This window comes from Platichthys flesus, chromosome 8 (assembly GCF_949316205.1).
Source record: "Platichthys flesus chromosome 8, fPlaFle2.1, whole genome shotgun sequence".
Lineage (NCBI taxonomy): Eukaryota > Metazoa > Chordata > Actinopteri > Pleuronectiformes > Pleuronectidae > Platichthys > Platichthys flesus.
In genome coordinates, this window is record NC_084952.1 from 778,738 (window position 1) to 798,516 (window position 19,779).

Consider the following 19,779-nt stretch of genomic DNA (forward strand, 5'->3'; position numbering starts at 1 on the left):
CGTCTCCTCATCACTTTCTGTCTATAAATAAAGCACCATCAGCCCTGCGGTCGTCTTCAGAAGGTAAACTGTCCCCACGGGGCGGGGGGGGGGGTCTCGTGTGGAGTGAAAGACCCTTGTTAATGACTCGATGGAGAAAAACAGGAAGGTTGTGTCGATCCAAGGAGAAGACACGACGCTGAGAGCCAAGGTTTAGAAAATGAAATATTTTACATCGTAGGAATTCAACCCTGAGATTTAGCTGATCCAGGAACAGCCTCTTCTGTATCGGATCTGTTTCTATGACACAAAGTTTCACTCACTTCCTGTGACGTCGTGTTTCAGTCTTTTACTTTATACTTTTCATTTTGTTATAATTCCACCGACACACATGTTGTTTGAGTCTTAATGTCGATGTGAGAGTTTGAATTGAATCAGAATCAAAGATGTAAAAACACAAAGCCGACAAATAAGTGCTAATCAGCTGTAGCTTTAATCAGTCGTCTCTATTATCGCTTTATTATTTATTTCCAATCATCATCAGTTTGTTTTCTTTATAGCAGTGAAACCTCCTCAATGCCCCCCCCCCCCCCCCCCGCCGAGGGGAGAACAACATGCGAGCATCGTTTCTTTCTTCGGCGCCGAGTCGAGCAGCTACCTCCTCTTCTCACTCTGTCTCCAGCTTCTCCACAGTTTCCTCTCCACTTTCATTTAACCCGTTAAGAGCTGAGGATTCAGATCTCACTGTGAAACCTCAGTGTTGTTCTATAACAACGTGAAACCTGAGTAAGATCCTCTGACTTTACTGCCGCTCTTTGCTCAAGTCTCATTTCCCTTCAGGTTTACACTTCACTCCTTTAACAGCTTTACATTTAGTAATTACACACAAAGCAGTTCCTGTCCGTTAAGTTGGGAAAGGATGGGGGAAGTGAAAGTTAGTGCTGGTGGAAGATTCCACCTCCCAGCTGCCGGGGGGGGGGCGTCGGCTCCTGCAGGAGGCCGGCAGGTTACCGCTCTAGAGCTGGTAGAGCAGCGAGCGCCGGGCGGAGGAGACGGAGGAGACGGAGGAGGATGTGTGTGTAAACAGATGGCTGTAAACAAAGTCATGAGAAGTAAGTAAAGTCAACAGTGAACGCTGCTTCTCTCATGGTCTCTGAGGAAATCTTTGAAAACCAGGAGCTCCTCGCATCTTGTGTGTCTAAGACTTTCTCCTCCACGTCTCCCGGGCTCTCCTCCTCTCCTCCTCTCCTCCTCTCCTCCTCTCCTCGGCCCGTTGGGGAGGTGACATTGCCCCGACGCTGCTGAGCTTGGAAATAAATAAACTGAGGTTGCTGCTGCCGCTGCTGTTACTGCTTCTCGGGTGGAATTGATCCCCAGCGAGATGCGTGCTTTCCTCCATCTGCTCACCGCTAATTAACAGACAAGACAAGCTTGTGCCGCTCCTCCTCCTCCTCCTCCTCCTCCTCCTCCTCCTCCTCCTCCTCCTCCTCGGCTGCAGATCTATAGGGAAACAACACAGCGGCCTCAGCAGACGCCTGCGAGGGGAGACAGCCAATCAGAATGCACGATGCCTTCAATCTGCAGGTAGGGAAGGACCTGAGAGTGAGAGGAGCTGATGAAGACCTCGGGCAGAAGAGTCAAACTCAGACCTGACATCTGGAAACGTGATCCTCGCTCATCGCTCTCCTGCAGCTTGTGCTCAACTGAGTGTTTTAGACTTTTATAAAACAGTGAGCAGCAGCTGGAGGTTTCAGGAGCCGGTCGAACACTCAGCAGGAAACAGGACTCTCACTCTTCGCTCTCATTTGGGGAAATGTTTTTCTCCAGATTTACCAAAGTTCTCAGGTAAAAATCCTGCTCCTAGAAGATCTGCAGCAGAAAGTCCATACGGCCTCGAAATCACAGATCAACTCAGATAATCTGTTATTGATCCACATGAGGGGAATTCAGAATCACAGCAGCTCAGGTTTAGAATAAATGCTGCTTGAAAAAAGAATGAAATATCAGTAGAATAGAATAAGAACTAAATAAGAATATTTGAACTGAAGGAGATGGCATGTGAAAAACCACAGGTGGGTTCAGTCCCGTCCTCTCAGCAGCTTCTTCAGTCGGCTCCTCTCACAAAGTTCAAGATCTAACCCGAGAGCATCAAACCTCAAACAGAACTTAATTACACGTCTCTTCTCCTCGGCACACGGTGACTCACTCTTTATTTCAGATCAGAAGTTGGACCTCCTGCTGGTTGACCTCTGACCTTTGTGTTCAGACTTTCCTCTGATTCTCTTCTACACACTGAACGTGTCACATTCCGTCCAGCGACACTTTGGTTCCTTCAAAGCAGCGACAGCGACCTTATGAAAAACGTAAATACATCGACTTGCATCCAGTTGGAAGCCACATTTAAATTTGCATCTTTTAGATCCTACTGGTTTTCACATGTTTTAACTGGGTGGAGTATTTTACACCTGGATGTTTCTGTTACTGCCTCGTGGAGGAAGATGTGGGAGTTTAGTTTAGATTGTCGAGGCCAACAACCATCACGATGACACTATGGAAACACAGCTCCTGGTTCACATGTAGCACAGGTACAAGTTGGTACAGTGTGTGTCTGTGTGTGTGTGTGTTGTGTGTGTGAGTGTGTGTGTGTGCAGACTCAGTCTCCTCTGTCACATCTGTGAGAACATGCAGCGTCTGGAAATCAGCTTTCAGCCGAGAGCTGCTGATTCAGTCCGAGCTGCCGTGATTTGCAGCCCAGCTTCATTTGCAAAAATCATGACTGGGGCAATACACCCGACAGGCTGTGTGTGTGTGTGTGTGTGTGTGTGTGTGTGTGTGTGTGTGTGTGTGTGTGTGTGTGACGGACAGGCGGAGGGAGAAGTTATGGTCTGCATGACACAGAAAACACTTCCATATAATGAAAAAGTGCAAAACGACAGAAACAACAACCAAAGCAGTTTGACTGAGTCGTGACATCATTTAACTGAGGCTTGGATTTCTGCTGAATTCAGTGAAACCATCAAACGTAGGGAAATAAACCTGGACCTGGTTCTACTGGTTCTACTGGGTCTTCTGCTTTCACTCGTTCCTCTGGTTTTCCTGGTTCTCCTGGTTGTCCTGGTTCTTCTGGTTCTCCTGTGATTTAAAGAGATCTTACTGTGATGTTGTGTTTGTCTCTTTTCAGTTTGGATATAGATGTTAAGAGATAAGAAATTCAAACAATCTAATCTGAAATTCGTCTCTAACACTGAAGTCAAATTATTCCCCATCCTGAACTCAGATGTTAATATATGTAAATGTCCACAGCAGTTGGCATCAACACCACCCTGACGGTGCATGAATTAACATGGCGTTCATTCATTAAGTGCAGGAGAGCAGAGTTCAGGGATGATGATGATGATTGTGTTTCCTTTAAATATTGTTGAAGATATAAAGTTGAGTTCAGAAGGTTCCGTTAAAAAAATGCATCAATGTGGAGCCGTTGTTGTGATTCATAGAAAACATTTGACTTCTGCCTCTCACATTAGATTTGAGTGTTTGTGTTTATACTGGAGAGAGAGGTCACATTGTCTGATTGTCTGTCAGCAGGACTACACAACACCTACACAATAGATTTCCACCAAACTTTGTGGAAAGATGGATAAAATAAACTTTGAGGTATTGTTTCTGCTTTTAAAAAGAGACACATGGTGATTTTCAGTCTTTCTTTCCTCTAGTGTGTTGTAAAGGTGTTTGTAAACTGCACTGAGTGGAACACTTGTCTCTTCCATATCAGATTTCACAGGGATTAAAATGAATACACTTTTCACAGCAGTAACACTTAGGTGCTTTATACGTTTGAAAGTCCTGGGCTGGTTTATTTTTAGGATTGCACATTAATCAGAAGTGATGTCTCCTCGATGTATGTTGTTGTTTCTTCACAGTGGAAGCACCAGGTTACGATTTTGTTGTTAAAACTTTCTCCATGCAGCTGATGCCGAGTTGTGTTTGCAGTTTGTCGGCGGCTGTGAAGTGAAGTTTGACTCCTCAGCGTGTGTGTGTGTGTTTGTTGGTGTCGGGGTCACCACAGGTCGCTGTCCCCTGTCGTCTCCGAGCCTTTGTTCAGGTTTCAGCTGCAGACGGATCAGGAGTCCGAGTCCTCGGCTTTAGAAGTTTCCCCTCAGCTATCGGCCGTCGCCTCTGTGAGCGGAACAAAGATCGGATTAACCTGAGGGTTAAATATCCATCAGAAGCTTCTGGACTCGAGGCTCCTGCTGCAAACAAACACACAAACACACAAACACACAAACACGTCTTCCTGCTCGTCAGTTACATTCACAACTGAACGTGAAATCACACTTTCACAACAAAGAGGAGAATATATGTGGTTTAAAAAAAAAGAAAAAGTCACCAGATTGATTTACTAGAATAATTAGGAAAACTGATAATTACTCTTAATTAATAAATTATCAAATATATCTTTTGGATGGTGTGTGTGTGTGTGTGTGTGTGTGTGGCTGCATCGTCCGGCCTCTTCATTCTCCTCCTGATGATCCCGTTTGTGTTTCTCTGCTCAGACGAGTTCACAACAGATCTGTGGAGCTGCAGGTCTTCAGATGTTTGTTTGTCTTCGTGTCTGTAGTGGGTCAGACACTTCGTCCTCTGGAGAGCCTCCTGCAGTTCTCTCACATGAGCTCCCCTGGACGTTATGAGGAGAAACTCTGGAGCTTCTCTCCTGGACGGTTCTCACGTGCTGCTCTGTCAGAGAGCATCCAGAGGTCTTCAGGAGTTCACATCCGGTCTGAAGCAGCTCTCACCGCTCATTGTGGGGACAAGTCATCAGGTACCGGACCTCGTTTCTATTTACCTCCTGGTTTTAATGTGTTTTATTCTATTAATTTGGACTCTTATTAAAGGATAATATTCCCCCCCGCCTGTCCCTTCATGAGTCTGCTGTCCGAGGCGTCTCGTCTCTGACAGGCGGCGGCCTCGTCCCGAGGAGCTCGCCACCTGCGCTGGTTTCCACTTCCCCTCTGATTTGTGAAATATGAATGCCCATCTCATATTTATCTTCTTCTTCTGTGGTGGCAGCGGGCCGTTGCTGTCGGGGCTGAACTGGGAGGTCCGGGGGAATAAACTTTAATTATACATGCCAGTGTCAGGGATATGGAGCGGCGAGCGGACGGAGTGATTGATTCGCTGTCAACAGGGAGGGGGGGGGGGGGGGGGGGGCAGGCCCTTCATCACCTGAGAGGCAGCCGGCATTAAGGCAGCTGTCAGGGACTTTGATTTGAAGTGGGAATTACAACACACACTCACACATACACACAAATGCTTGCATAACACACAGTCTCACACAACCTGTGCTTGCATAATATACATGATACAGTCTCACACACACACACACATGCACACACACACAATACACACACAGTGACTGTCCCCGCAGGCGAACGCTGCAGCGGCTCCGTGACACCAACATGAATAATTGGTGAGCAGCAGTTCAGGAGTGGAGGTGAAACAGAAACACGGCGCTGAGAAACCCCACGTTTCCCAAACACACCTCCTGTGATGGCTGAGGGCGGCGCGGTGGCGGTGCGGCGGCTTCACCGGCGGCTGGAACCCGACGAGCTGAAACACATCGAACCACGAGAGGAACACGACCGGACGAACCTGAAGCCGAAAAACAAAAAGACACGAGAACACAGACGAGCGAGGAAACGAGGATCCTTCCTCTTCGTTATTGTTTCCACGATATGTGTCCACTTCCTGTCACGGAGATGACCACGCCCCTGAAGTTTGACCCTGTGACCTTGAACCGCCTTGTTCTGTTTCTCTGTGACACAGTCGATGATGAAGCTGAGAACAGACGACTCCATCTGCTTTACTTTCAGTAAAGCAGATGGAGTCTGGTCCCACGCAGACATTCAGACCTTCACACCTCGCGCTCTGAAGTTCAACTTCCTGAAAGTCTGAGGAGCATGTGATGATAATCAAGACTTCTGATTGGCCGGCAGCTTCCTGATAAAGTTGTGAAACAGGAAACTTCAAGTAGTTTTAGAATCAGCTGTTTGAAAGCAGCAGCAGCATCGAGGAGCCGGTGACCAGGAGGAGACGTGATGTCACCTGGTGGTTGAGCTGCTGTCTGAAGCCGTGAGGTTAACTTCACCACAGACCCCCCCCCCCCCACGAGAGGACCTCCAGGTTCCTCTCGTGGTCGGGAGAAGATCCTGAGATCCACTGGAGTTCAGTGCAGCTCTGAAGCAGCTCACGTCTCCGAGCTTCACTGAAAACCACAAACCGGTGAAGCCAGGTGATGACCTCCGGACGGGGGGGTCGTGTTCTCTCCTCCGGTGACTCCGGCTGCTTCTCTTCTGTCGGGGGGGAAACAGATCTCTGCTTTAATGAGATTACTTCCTTTTCTGCTCCGTTCCCAGTGTGATTGGATTGTTATTTGAATTCATCCTGGTTTTTATTGGTTCTGTTGACTTTAGGCTAAAGCGCATGTGAGTGTGTGTGTGTGTGTGTGTGTGTGTGTGTGTGTGTGTGTGTGTGTGTGTGTGTGTGTGTCTCCTAACTGATTTTTCAGAGAGAGAAAGTGCAAATAAAATCCATTAAGAGCTAAACAAGTTATTTTTTTCTTTCACCCCCCCGCCCCCCAGCAGACAGCCGTGCCTAAGCCCATCGCCGACGCCTCCTAATCTCCTAATGAGATTAGAAAAGTGAGAATGTGTTTGTACAGATAATTACACGTCTCGTCACTTCCTGAGATCTGCCCCGAGTCGCAGCTGTGAACTGTTCCAGAGCGGATTCCAGAGGGTTCGACTCAGAGAGCACATCGAGCTCTCAGGCCTCTCATGCTTTTCTTTAATATCAACTCTTTATTTCCCTCTTCACCTTTCCTACGTCCTTATTAACTTCCTTATCCCCTCGGCTCACTTCTCTACATCTCCTTTTCTGTTTCTATTATTTTCTGCAGCAACTTCCATTTCCTTCTTCCTCCTTTTCCTGCTCTCCATACTCGTCTTCATTTTGTCCTTTTCATTCCCACCTCTCCTCACACATCCTCCCTCCTCTTTCCTCCTTTCCATCTGAGCCTCATCTCTTTATTTACATTCTACTATCACGCGTCTCTCCTACTTTATTCCTTTCTTTCTCTTTCCATTCCCTCGCCCCCTTTCCCTTCTCTGCCTCCTGTTTCTGTTCTAGGTCGTCTTCCATCCTTTAATTCTCCTTCCCTCCTCTTCTTCTTTCCTCAGTCCATGTTTCCTTCCCTCTTTTCAGAATCGACCTAAAAGGACAGAAACCATCTTTGAGGAAAATGTATTTAGCATGTGTTTACTTTTTGAGTTTGGTCCGTGTCTCCACTGATCTATTTGCGTCCTGGTCATGAGGAGAATCTTCAGAATCTTCTTGACTTGACAAGATTGGAAAATAATGCTGCATCACAAGCTTCAGGATAATGGAAGATGATTTCTCCGGAGGCAGCGGCTCGTCTCTCATGGGGAAGCTGATGTAGAGGAAACGGAGAGTGGCGTGGAACGACAACTCGCTCGAAGGTTAATTTACAAACGCACAACGCTCAACAATCCTGGATGACACAACGTCAGCACGGGTTAAATTCTCCAGCTGAGATTCTGCGATTTTCAACCTCTGCATCCGACCACCAGGGGGCGGAGGGAGACATGCTGGCTCCTCTGTTAGGGAACTGACATGTCGGCCATCTTTATTGAGTTTATTAATCAGTCTTAATTTAATATTCTGACCCTAAAACCAACCACTCACACCCCCACAGACACACACCCACACAGACACACACACACCTTGTTAACAACAGCAGTCCCATCAGAATCAAACATTCTCTTTCCAGACATTTCAACAGATCTTTTCTCATAAATAAATGTTTTGAATCTTTCAATCTCTCAGAAACAGGCAGATTCATTCAATTTTCCTTTCATGCATTTTATTTTATTTTTCGTGTGAAGACAATCCATATTTTACAAAAGAAGAAAACAGGAGAAAATGCTGCAGGAAATCACAGAGGGGAATCATTTCCTCCGAGGGCGATTCACGGCCTGTTCTGTTCTCTATGCAGAAAAGTCCGATCCGGATATATACGCATATGCATATGATACGTGTGCTTCAATATAAAAGGAAAACCATTATACGAAATGCAGCGGGGGCTTTTCATAACGTCTCCTTGGCTACAAAGCTACCACCACATTCTCAGTCTATCAATTCACATCAAAACGAGGCCAATTTTACAACAGAGGCTTGTGTGTCCACATGTCCTTGAATAATCACAGCATCAATATTCAATGTTCCCATCACCTCCTGGGAGGACGAGAGAAAAGCTGCTCAAACATCACCTCAGAAGATAATTTCATGGAAAAGAATTTACGCCTGATTTTTCAGTGAGACCGATATTGACGCCGCATGTTTGATTCATGAAACCAACACATGAGCAGCGTGTTGCTTTCAAATGAGTTTGAGAGAATCTGAGTCTCTGCTCGTTCAAAGTTTGTGAATCAACAGTTTTCTCCAGTCGCCTCAGAGAAGCTCAACATCTGATCGTTTAAAAAGAAATGAATAAAAAGTGGACGTTAGAAGCAAACAGATCTCAGAAGCTCCTGGAGCAAAATAAATTATTTCTACGAGGCTAAAAGTTTCTGGACAACTGAGTGTGTCTGAGATTTTATGGGCGGCTGTGGCTTAGGGGAAGAGTGGTCGTCCTCCAACCTGAAGGTCGGTGGTTCGATCCCCAGTCTGACACATCTCCATGTGTCCTTGGGCAAGATGCTGAACCCTGAATGCGCCCCCATAGAATAACAAAGTGCTGCCAATAGATGCACTGTGTGAATGTGTATGTGAATGGGTGAATGTAGAACTGTACTGTAAAGAGCTTTGAGTCATAAACTAGAAAAGAGATTCATAAATTCTAAACCATTAATAAGTGAGATTCTGTGATTGAACACTTTCCTGCATCGTTCAGGTCCAGCACTGAAGTTCAGCTCCGAGGTCGCTGTCCCAGATTATTGAGTTTTTAACCGATAACAAGAAAAAACCAGGAGACTTAAAAAGAAAAAGGTTTTATTACTAAACTGTCTCCAAACACAACAGAGTGAAGTAAACTAATGTTTTCAAACTGAGCTGAAGCAGGATTCAAACCTGCAACAAGTTACGTCTCAAGCATAGTGTGTGTGTGTGTGTGTGTGTGTGTGTGTGGGGGGGGGGGGCGTCCAGGATCCAAACCCAGCTGACGGGTGTGAGCCTCTTCAGGCAATGATGCAACACAACTGACCTTCTTGTGGTTCGGACTAAATGGATCTGAGCCTTAAGTGTTGTTCCTGGAGTCGGTGTTTGTGGGCGGGGCTCTAACAACGTGTTTGTCCAATGACGTCAAACCTGACGCAAAATGTTTTATCATTTCTCCAAATTAGATTCTTCTGTCAGTTTTTATGTTACTGCTCCTGAGCTTCATCATTCACTGTTGAGGAGGTGGTTGCATTAGTGTGTGTCTGTGTGTGTGTGCTTGTCTGTGTAATCATAAACCATGTCAGGATAAATACACAAGTGCATTCACTTTGCAAATGAGGCGACTCTGTGGCCGACTCTGCTCCCGTGCTAATGTTTGCTCTGTGCGGCTGATTGATGACACGTTGATCTGCAGCCGCTCATCAGCCTGAACATGAGGAGCTGCACGTTCTCACCAGCGCGACTCGAGTAAATAAAGCGGCGCCGAGCTGTCACTTCTGCTGCGATAGCATCGTTCACTATGCTGCAGGGCGGCGGCTGATTCCAGCTCATTTCAGTCGCAGGAGCAACACTTTCAAAATGATGAAGTACCGACACGTGCAAATCCTGGAGTGAGACTAAAGGAGAGATGATGGCAATAAAGTCTGTGCAGCTTCCAGTCTGAGGAGAGGTGCGGAGCTTCACAGATGATCACATGATGTGATGGTTCACTCTGACCCGGTTTGGTTCAGAGCTTCAGATTCTGAACATCAGGTGTGAGCCTGATGTTTTCTTCTCTGAATTCGCTGCAGCTGCATTTCTGAGACGACAGCAGCAGAAATAATGTGACTCAGCTGAACCAGGTTCTGTTGGTTTGCTGTGAAAATACTTTGTTGGATTGTTTGGACTTTTGGACCAATCACAGAAAGTAGAGACAGAATTAAACAGAAGAAGAAAAAGAAGAAGAAGAAGAAAAAGAAGAAGAAGAAGAAGAAGAAGAAGCAGTTGCAGTCTTGACCTGCGACAATATAATGTTTGAGCCAAGAGGACGTCCACTTTACTGCATTTGAACTAGTGGAGTACTGTAGTACTGTAGTTCTGTGCTAATGTAAAGTACTCTGTATTACTGTGGAGTACTGTAGTTCTGTGGTACTGTGTATGACTGTGGAGTACTGTAGTACTTTAATTCTGTGCTACTGTAAAGTACTGTGTATTACTGTGGAGTACTGTAGTACTGTGTATTACTGTGGAGTACTGTAGTACTGTAGTTCTGTGCTACTGTAAAGTAATATAAAGCACTGTGGAGTACTGTAGTACTGTAGTTCTGTGCTTCTGTAAAGTACTGTAAAGTACTTTGGAGTACTGTAGTACTGCGCCTGAAGCTGCTGATGCTACTATCAAACTGAACCTGGTTCCGTTGGTTTGCAGTGTAAACACTTGTTTGGATAGTTTGGACTTTTAGAAACCGACTCAAACCAACTTGAAACTATAAAAGTCGATGAATCTTAAATAAAGAGGAGCTCAGGTTCTGGTTCTCTTCTCCAGCGTCTCCATCACGTCCTGTGGCTTCTGACAAGGAGACGATAATAAATCTGTGTCTTTGTCTCTCACGTCAAGAAGAAAGGGAAGAGCTGGTGGATGAAGAAGAGAAGACGAGTTTGTTCTGTTAGTTTCTCCGCATATCATCAGACACGTCAATCAAAGTGAGAATCCAATCAGATTCCTTCAATCTGTGCAGTGGGTGGGGCTTGATCCCTGGAAGGAATACATTTGTGTCATGAAAATTATTGTAACACGGCAGAAATAGTTTTTCATATAAGGACATCAAAATAATAATTTTGACAAGTGTGTGTGTGTGTGTGTGTGTGTGTGTGTGTGTGTGAGAGTGTCTGTGCTGGGGGGGTTCCAGTCGACAGCGATCAGCAGCTTTCAGATCAGCAGTAATTTGATCATCACATCGTCCTCAGGGTCTTTTCCAGCGATCGCTGATTTACTTAAAGGAAATAAAAGAAGAAATAAGAAGGAGTTGAATGTGTTTGAGCCTCGAGGAGAGGCTTCCTCTGATTGGATAACGAGCAGCAGGAACCAGGAGCTGCCGGAGTGAACACAAGACGAGACCAGTTCTGACGGCTTCGTGACGCTAACACAACCCAACACAACAGATAAATATCATCCACTGGTTTCCTGCTACTTCTCGTGAGAAGGTTCTGAGCAGGACCGGCAGAACCATCTGAGGTTCTGTTCCTCGTGTGCAGATGAATTCTGCTGAACTGTCAAAGATCTGATGTGGGCGTCGCTCGAAGCTGCTTCTGTCAGACGCATCAGCAAAGCACTGGGACACAATATCCTGGAAACTGAAATTACTGGGCCCAGTACCAAAAGCTCTGCCAGCAAAACAACACAAGAGGGAGTGTGTGTGTCTGTGTGTGTGTGTGTGTGTGTAACCAGGAGGTGCATGTCTGAACAAGGCTGTACTTTGATTAAGACCAATAAGCTTTGACAGTAAACTTCGTCCCTCAGCGTTTCTCCTCCACCGAGCGCCGGCGAGTTCTCTGGCTGGCGGCCCCTGGAGGCACGGAGGAGGAACGCACCCTCGGCCGAGCTGTGATTAGTGTTTTGGCGATCGGCCTCTCTCCGCGGGCCGGTCAGACGGCTGACCTAGTTCAGCGCCTATGGCCGCCAGAGACGTGAGTTCCTCTTGTTTCAGAAATCTCATCGTCTCAGTTGAAGCGAGGCGCCCGGACACGTGGGTCCTGAGAGCGGGGGGGCGTGGCCTGAGGAGGCGAGAGCCTGAGGTCAGAGCTGAATTACTCTCGCTCGCTGCTTCAGCTTCTGACCAATGACGATGGACCTTCACCTTTGGTTGTCCTCTGAAGCGGCCGGGGGTCAGCGGGGACGGACAGCAGCTGCATGAGAACGAGTGGACGAAGCAGAGAGACGCTCAGATCACAGGAGGAGCCTCCCACTGACTGGAGATCAGTCACACAGGAGATGAGCTGCAGCAGATACAGATCTGTCCACCTGCTCTTCAAAGTTCAGTGACTCTCGTCTATGACTCAGTTGTTTTGATTGACAAAGTGATGAGTCACTGTTTCTCAGCATTCGTCTCATGTTTATTAACTTTGGTTAAATATTGTTTTCCTTGAAGACGAATAAAGTTTTGAGAAGTTGGATTTTCTTGCCTCAGGACTTTTCTAAAAACAATCCTTAATAAATATTTATCACCCGACAGTTATGTGGACGGTGATTTGTACTTTTGTTCTGAAATGTAAAGTCTTAAATCTTCAGATTCTGTGGACGGACTGTTGGACATAAATCTTCTTCTGCTGCAGCTCGTTCCTGCGGCTGCTCTCCGAGGAGCTGGAGCCGCTGTGTCGGGCGGGAAGTTAAACTACAGAGCAGCCACATCATTAACAGTCACAGAGGCAGGAATCTGACGCCGAGCATCATGGGACCCGACTGAAGCTAAATAAATATGAGCCACAGGCTCGTTGGCCTTTTTTTCAAAATGTCTGAACGTCCCCGAAAGGGCAAAATACAGAAATCTGACAAACTGGAAACAGGACAGACAGTTTATTGGTCCTCGAGGATTCGACTGCATCCAAACGCCTCGTGACCGGAGTTTCATGTTTTAGATTTAGTAAATCCTTTGAATCAGTGGAATGCACGTTTCTCTTATTTTCTATGAAGCTTCTGGTTCCGTCAGCTTCTTTTCTTTTGGACACATCTGAACTTGACGACACAGATTTAAACACCTTTGGAAACATCAGGAAAGTATTGCACATGTTTGTCTTCTCTGAATTCGCTGCAGCTGCATTTCTGAGACGACAGCAGCAGAAATAATGTGACTCAGCTGAACCAGGATCTGTTGGTTTGCTGTGAAAACAATTTGTTGGATTGTTTGGACTTTTGGACCAATCACAGGAAGTAGAGACAGAATTAAACAGAAGAAGAAGAAGAAGAAGAAGAAGAAGAAGAAGAAGAAGAAGGGCCAGGACGTTCACTTGGTGATCTTGAACTAGTGGAGTACTGTAGTACTGTAGTTCTGTCCTACTGTAAAGTACTGTGTATTACTGGTGAATACTGAAGTATTGTATTTCTTTGCTACTGTAAAGTACTGTTTATTACTGTGGAGTACTGTAGTGCTGTAGATCTGTGCTACTGTAAAGTACTATGTAATACTGTGGAGTAGTGTAGTAATGTAGTTCTGTGGTACTGTCTATTGCTGTTGAGTACTGTAGTACTGTCGTTCTGTAGTACTGTGTATTACTGTGGAATACTGTAGTACTGTAGTTCTGTGCTATTGTAAAGTACTGTGTATTACTGTAGAGTACTGTAGTACTGTGTGTTACTGTGGAGTACTGTAGTACTGTGTATTACTGTTGAGTACTGTAGTACTGTAGTTCTGTGCTACTGTAAAATACTGTGTATTACTATGGAGTACTGTAGTTCTTCTATAGTAATACTAGCATGGTGTTACCATGACAACCAATGAAGCTTCATTTATCTTTTCCATTCAAACCAAAAGACTGCTAACCCCCCCCCCCCCAGCTGCTTAACCAACAATTGGTTAAGCAGTCGATGCTCTTGTTGATTTGCTCGTTATCGGTTTGTCTCCTTCGTCCAGACGGACACGAGCACGTCATGGAGACACAGGAGGGAGACGAGGAAGACGAGGGTAACGATCTGAGCTTCATCACAGCTGACGACTGGTTGAGCATCAGGACTGATGTCGTGACATCACAGAGCGCCGTGGTCGTGAGACGCTCCGTGCTCCTCGCTCACGGATCTGAACGCCTCATCGACTCTGATCCGATTGTTTCTGTTCGAGTTGTTTTCTCCCGTCGTGGTTTCTCGACTCGTCCTGAACGCACGCCAGAGGACTTCCCTCCCCTGTTGCCTTCTGGGTAACCGTACGGCCCTGGGGGAAACCTGGCCTCTGATTGGTCCGTCTCAGGGACTGTGGGGATGTTTCGTGTAAATAATTAATATTGGATATTGCTGCTGTCATGTTGCATTTTCTACTGAATGCATATTAATGTGATTTAGTTCTTCCTTCCTTCCTGTATTTTAATATATCGGGAGGTTTGTTGTGCTTGAAAACAAATAAATAAGATTTAAGGTTTCTCACATTATTCATTTATACATTTTCATGACTTCCATCCAATAAACTGTGTTTTATTTTACTGAACAGTAATGAATAGCATGTCAGGTGCATGATTTCATCCATTACCACATATTAATGACACAGTTCAGGCAAATATAAAGCACAACATGAAATGGACTATAAATATAAAAGCATTTATTTGCCTGTGATAACTTCTGGAATAGAACCAGTGAATGTTCAGCCTCTAAAGTCTCTGTGACGCTCGGGTCGCGACCTATGCTCCACATGAACCTTCCTCCTGAGTTCAGCTGTAAACAAACTTCCTGGTCGTGGATCTGGAGTCGAGCTGTTTCTCTCTCAGCTGGTTTGTGTTGTCAAAGCGTTTCCACCGGTCGACACTCGTGTTTATTCACAGTCGTACAAACTCGGCACAACAGTGAATTAATGTGGGCCATCCTCTCATCATATTTACCCAGGCTGTGTTTGCTAACAGTGCTCCGCTAACCAAACAGACACACACACACACACACAATCCCTGCTGAATCAGTCAGTCGGATCAGACACCACAACAACAAAACGCAGCGAGATGGAAACAAACACATCCAGTGTGACTCTTCTGATAGAGTCTCTGCAGCTGGGTGTCCACCGGGGGACAGAGGACGTCCACCGGAGGACAGAGGACGTCCACGTCACTCATCCTCAACCTCCGAGGGTTTAACTCCTCTGATTATCAAACACACCTAGTCAGATGTTAGTTTGAAATTCCCTTCATCTGTTTTTTCATACGAAAAATTGAGAGAAGCTAAAACTAAATCTTGGTTTAGTCTGTCACGGAGTTCATAAAGAAGAAATGTTATTTAATGAGTTTTGAGTTTGTTTTCTGTTAAGATGTGTTAGAGAGAATTTGATCAAATGTTCACTGAGACTCACGGACAAACTTTTAGACTTGTTCAATCTGTTCTGGATTAAAACAAAAATCAATCCTCTGTCATTCAATGGAGCAGGTCACAAACTGAGGGTCGTGTTTAAACTGAGCCACAGACACAACTGTGTGTGCCTGCAAGTAAAACTCTGATTAACTGTAATAACTTATAATAACTTTGCTCCTCCCCCTCTCCGCTGTATCCCTGTCAGGCACTGGTCCTGCAGCTCGTGGTGGTTTCCACTCGCCCTCCCAGTTATTCAGCCCAGCTCGCTGGCAGCAGGTCTCAGGGAGAACACGTCACAGGCCTCACGCCGCCGCCGCTGCTCGCTCTCCGCTCCGCCGTGTGGTCATTAACCCGATCGGTGACCTGGAAAGCAGGGGGGAGTGGGGGGGGGGGGGGGGGGGGCAGGAGAGAGGAAGGATTCGCCACAGGGATGCGAGGGAGGGGGGGGGCGGGGACCCTCAGCATCCCCGGGGTCCTGTTTCCGGTCTCCTTCCCCTCAACGCCTCCCGGTCGCATCCCCAGGCCCAATCACAGGCTCCTGAATTATTCAGCGAGTTCATCAGATGTAATCTGATTATTCACATATGAATAATGAAGGAGCAGAGCGCCGGACATTTCCATATTCTACTCCTGTCTGTGAGTCAATAGATGGTGAGGACGGATAAACAGAGACAGACTGGAGACTCCGCTCTGTGGACAGAGGTGGACAGATGTGTGTGGACACCACAGCTCACACTGGTGAAGAGTTTCCTGTTTAGTTCCAGTGAAAAGTTCAAACAGTAATGTTCCTCAAACATCTGAAAGTTTGGATCCATGGTTCTGGATTCTCAGTTAAAAACATGATAAAAGCTCCCTCACAATAAAATATCTAATAAAACATAATGAAAAACAATAACTTGGTTCCCTCACTGTGTCATATGTGCAGAGGTCCAACACATGTCAAACTTTATAGTATAATTATTTAACTACCTCAGGGTTTGTACAGATGAAAGTCAGAGAAGTTCAAAAAGATGTTTGAAAAAGTTTTAAACTACAGTCTCAGGTGACACGGAGGGAAAAGTAATTGACAACATCATGGAATCAATTATCTATGATTACATAAATCATGGAATCAGCATTTCTTTCCTCTTACAGCCTGTGTTTTTTTGTGTATATTTGTGTGTTTGATTGTGTGTGTGTGTGAGTGTGTGTCTTTTATTAGTTACAGCCGCCACTCAGCCTCCAGGGTCCCGGAGTCCCTGATGATGAAGCCATCCATTATTTACCAAGTCGTCCGGCAGACAGAAAAAAAAGGGAGAAAGAAAATCAATTATTTCAATGGGAATTATTCCGAGGCTGTTTTGAATGTGAATGAGGAAGAGGAGAACGAAGAGGAAGAGACGAGGCGGGAGAATAACAATAAACACATAGAGGCTCCTCGAGGAAGAACCCACAGGTGAACAACGTGAAATATTAAATATCATCACGATCTTCAACCTGCTGGTCACGTTCAAAGTGATTATTTATTTTTTCTTACTCGTTTGCCTAAATCTGCAGATCAGAAATCTGAAGTTCAAAGTTCTGATTTCATGTTAAAGTCAAATATCAAAGAGGACACTGGAGTTATGATGTCAAAATAAGGACAGAAGTAAAAGTGAGATTTCGATGGTTTTATCATTAACGATGTTTGTGTACGACTCGGATGAAATGATCATATTTAGACCTGATATCGACATAGAAGCAAAGCATCACTGTCTTTGTCTCCACCTCGTGCACGTGTCAGTTTCCTGCTGCTTCGTCCAAACATGGAAAAATCAAGCTGCTTCAGATTTCCAGTGCACCCCCCCCCCCACACTCATCTCCAGGCAGTGAAGTATCACCTGTGAACTGTCGTGGTCCTGAAACCTGAGCCCTCCTCCTCATCCCTCCTGTAATCCAGCTTCCAGCCTCAGTCTTCATCTCAGTTCTTTCACGGAGGCTTACTTCACTTTTTTCTTTCTCTGAAAACACTTTGAACAACTTTTGAAAAGCGAGCGCGCTCCGTCAGTCCGACTTACCTCCATCACTCCATCACTCCACCACAGCACGTCTGGATCCTGCTGAAAGCCCCGACTGAACAGACATGGCCTCAAAGAGCCGTAAAACACTTTAATGGGCCTCGCTCTCGATACCAGTCACGTTGCATAACTGATGTTTTCTGTGCTCGGCTGCGAGTCGTTAACAGGATGAAGTCTGAGGAGGAGGAGGAGGAGGAAGAGCTCGGAGTGACACCACCTCTGACCCTTCATCTGGAGTGAGGCTCTCACGAGGCTGTCGTTTCTAATGAATGTGAATGTCTGTGATTTATATCCTCAGTCTGATTCCATCATGTAACCAAAGAGCTCTTAAGAGCTGGAGTGTGTCAGCTGATCAGCAGCAGCTCGTTGGGACACTTTTCACATTAGAACATGTTTCTGTCTCCTGTCATGACGTCCTGTGGACGAGGACATTAGAAGAGACAACGAGTCACAACCGTCATAAATAAATCACAAATCAAAATCCAGTGAACGACTTCAATGAGAAAGAGGTTCTAGACATTTAGACCAAATGTTTCTATGGCACAGGTTGTGATTAATCAAATATAATAAATTAATATCAGATTAAACCTCTGATAGCACCAGGCTTTTCTTTATTCAGCCTCATAGGCGTTCAGGACTTGAAGAGGTGGAGGAGGAGTCCTGAAGGTCTGAGGAGCTGCAGGAACAGAAGGACTCCACCAGGACCTCTCCTCAAAGGATGAATACTGTCGTCTACCGTGCAGCCTTTGAGCAAACAGCACAGACTGTGGACTCACATTAGACAATAAAGTGTAGATTTGTATTGTTTTCCTAATCTTCTACTATTGATTCTATAGTTTTTGTCAGTTTAGCATCTTCAGGCTCCACAACAAAGATCTCTTGAATTTAGAGTTCAGACTTTCAGACACGTTCAGTTATCAGACTGTTCGGGTTCAGGGGAGGAGCTTCAGACAGGATGTTGTTGTTTACAGCTCATCCACACGGACTCTGATCTTCGTCAGCGTCTTCGTCGTGTCGGCTGCTTCTCACATGATTCACTGAGCGTTGGAAGCTTGTTCCCCCGACACTGATGATGGATCAGTCTATAAACGGGGAGATGAATCCTCGCCTGTCAATTAACCAGCCGGTTCATCCTCCACAGCGACAGAGAGCAGAAGCAGCAGTGAGGAGCATTAAGCAGCCGGTGTCAGCGCTGGAGGCCGACAGGTCAGAGGTCAGCGCTACAACGTGGATGAGCAATTACCGATGAATGAAGTGTCGGCGTGTGTCCTCAGGTCAGGACGGAATGTTTCAGCCGTGACACGACGTGTTTTCACCGGAGCTCCGAGTCTCCAGCTCGGTGATCATCCGTCTGAGCCGCAGCTCCACTCATCTGTGTTCATCCAATCAGAGCGGAGCTGCCTGGACCCCGCCCTGCGTCCTGACCCGCTCACACCAATAAACACTCGACTACCTTCAGTGTCACAGCAACAACACAACTGTGGCAGGAATCAACAACTGGTTCAGACGTTAACACACACGGAGATTTCAACTGCTTTCACATTCCTGCACAGAGGTGACAGAGGGCGGAGCAGCTGTCAATCAAGGTTTCACTTGTGGCCGAGTCGATGAACCACGGCAACAACTTCATCACAGACTGTAAATAAAGATGGACGACGTGTCCGTTGTACAAAAATGAGGCTGTGACACACACACACACACACAGTTGCAGTGTGTGTTTGATGTGTACTTCACGGCCGCCTGTATGAATGGAACGAATCAGAGGATTATAGAGGCCTGGGAGACACTTGCAGGATGTGTGTTTGTTGTGGGTTTTTTATGGCCGCGCGCGTGTGTGTGTCTGTGTTCGGGGGGGTCACACCATGTTGGGTGCCCTGGTTGCTGATCCACTTCCTCCACATCAAAGAGACGGGGGGGGTGGGGGGGGGGGGGGTTGTGACGCCTCTGGAGCCTTCAGCTGGACGGGAGATGTGGGGGGGGTTTAAGATGTCGGTGTAATGTGGAGGGGGCGGGGTCACAGGACCATGTAAGGATTAGATAGGTGGGCGGGTCACTTCCTGTTTACACTGAGTGAAAAAGATACCAAGAGAAGAAGAAGAATCTCCAGGGTTTTGTTTTCTGCTCAATTCAGATCAAGATTCGGGGCGACGCTCTGGACCTTCCAGCTGCTCTGGACCCTCCAGGTGCTCTGGACCCTCCAGCTGCTCTGGACCCTCAAGCTGCTCTGGGCCCTCCAGGTGCTCTGGATCATAGGGCGATGTGGCCTAGGGGGTAGAGTGGTCCTTCTCCAACAAGAGGTTGCTGGTTCAATCTCCTCTCTTCAGATTAAAGTTTCTTGTCACTCATGTGAGAAGTGACACACTTTAAAAACTGGAGCCGACATCTGTAGGTTTCTGATAAGTTTGGTTTCATTAGTTATTTGATGATAAGAAGACGGACTGAGACGTCATGATGGACAGCTGAGACTGGCTTGTTATTGGTTGAGTGTGTGTGTGGGCGGGGCTTTGATACCCTGCTT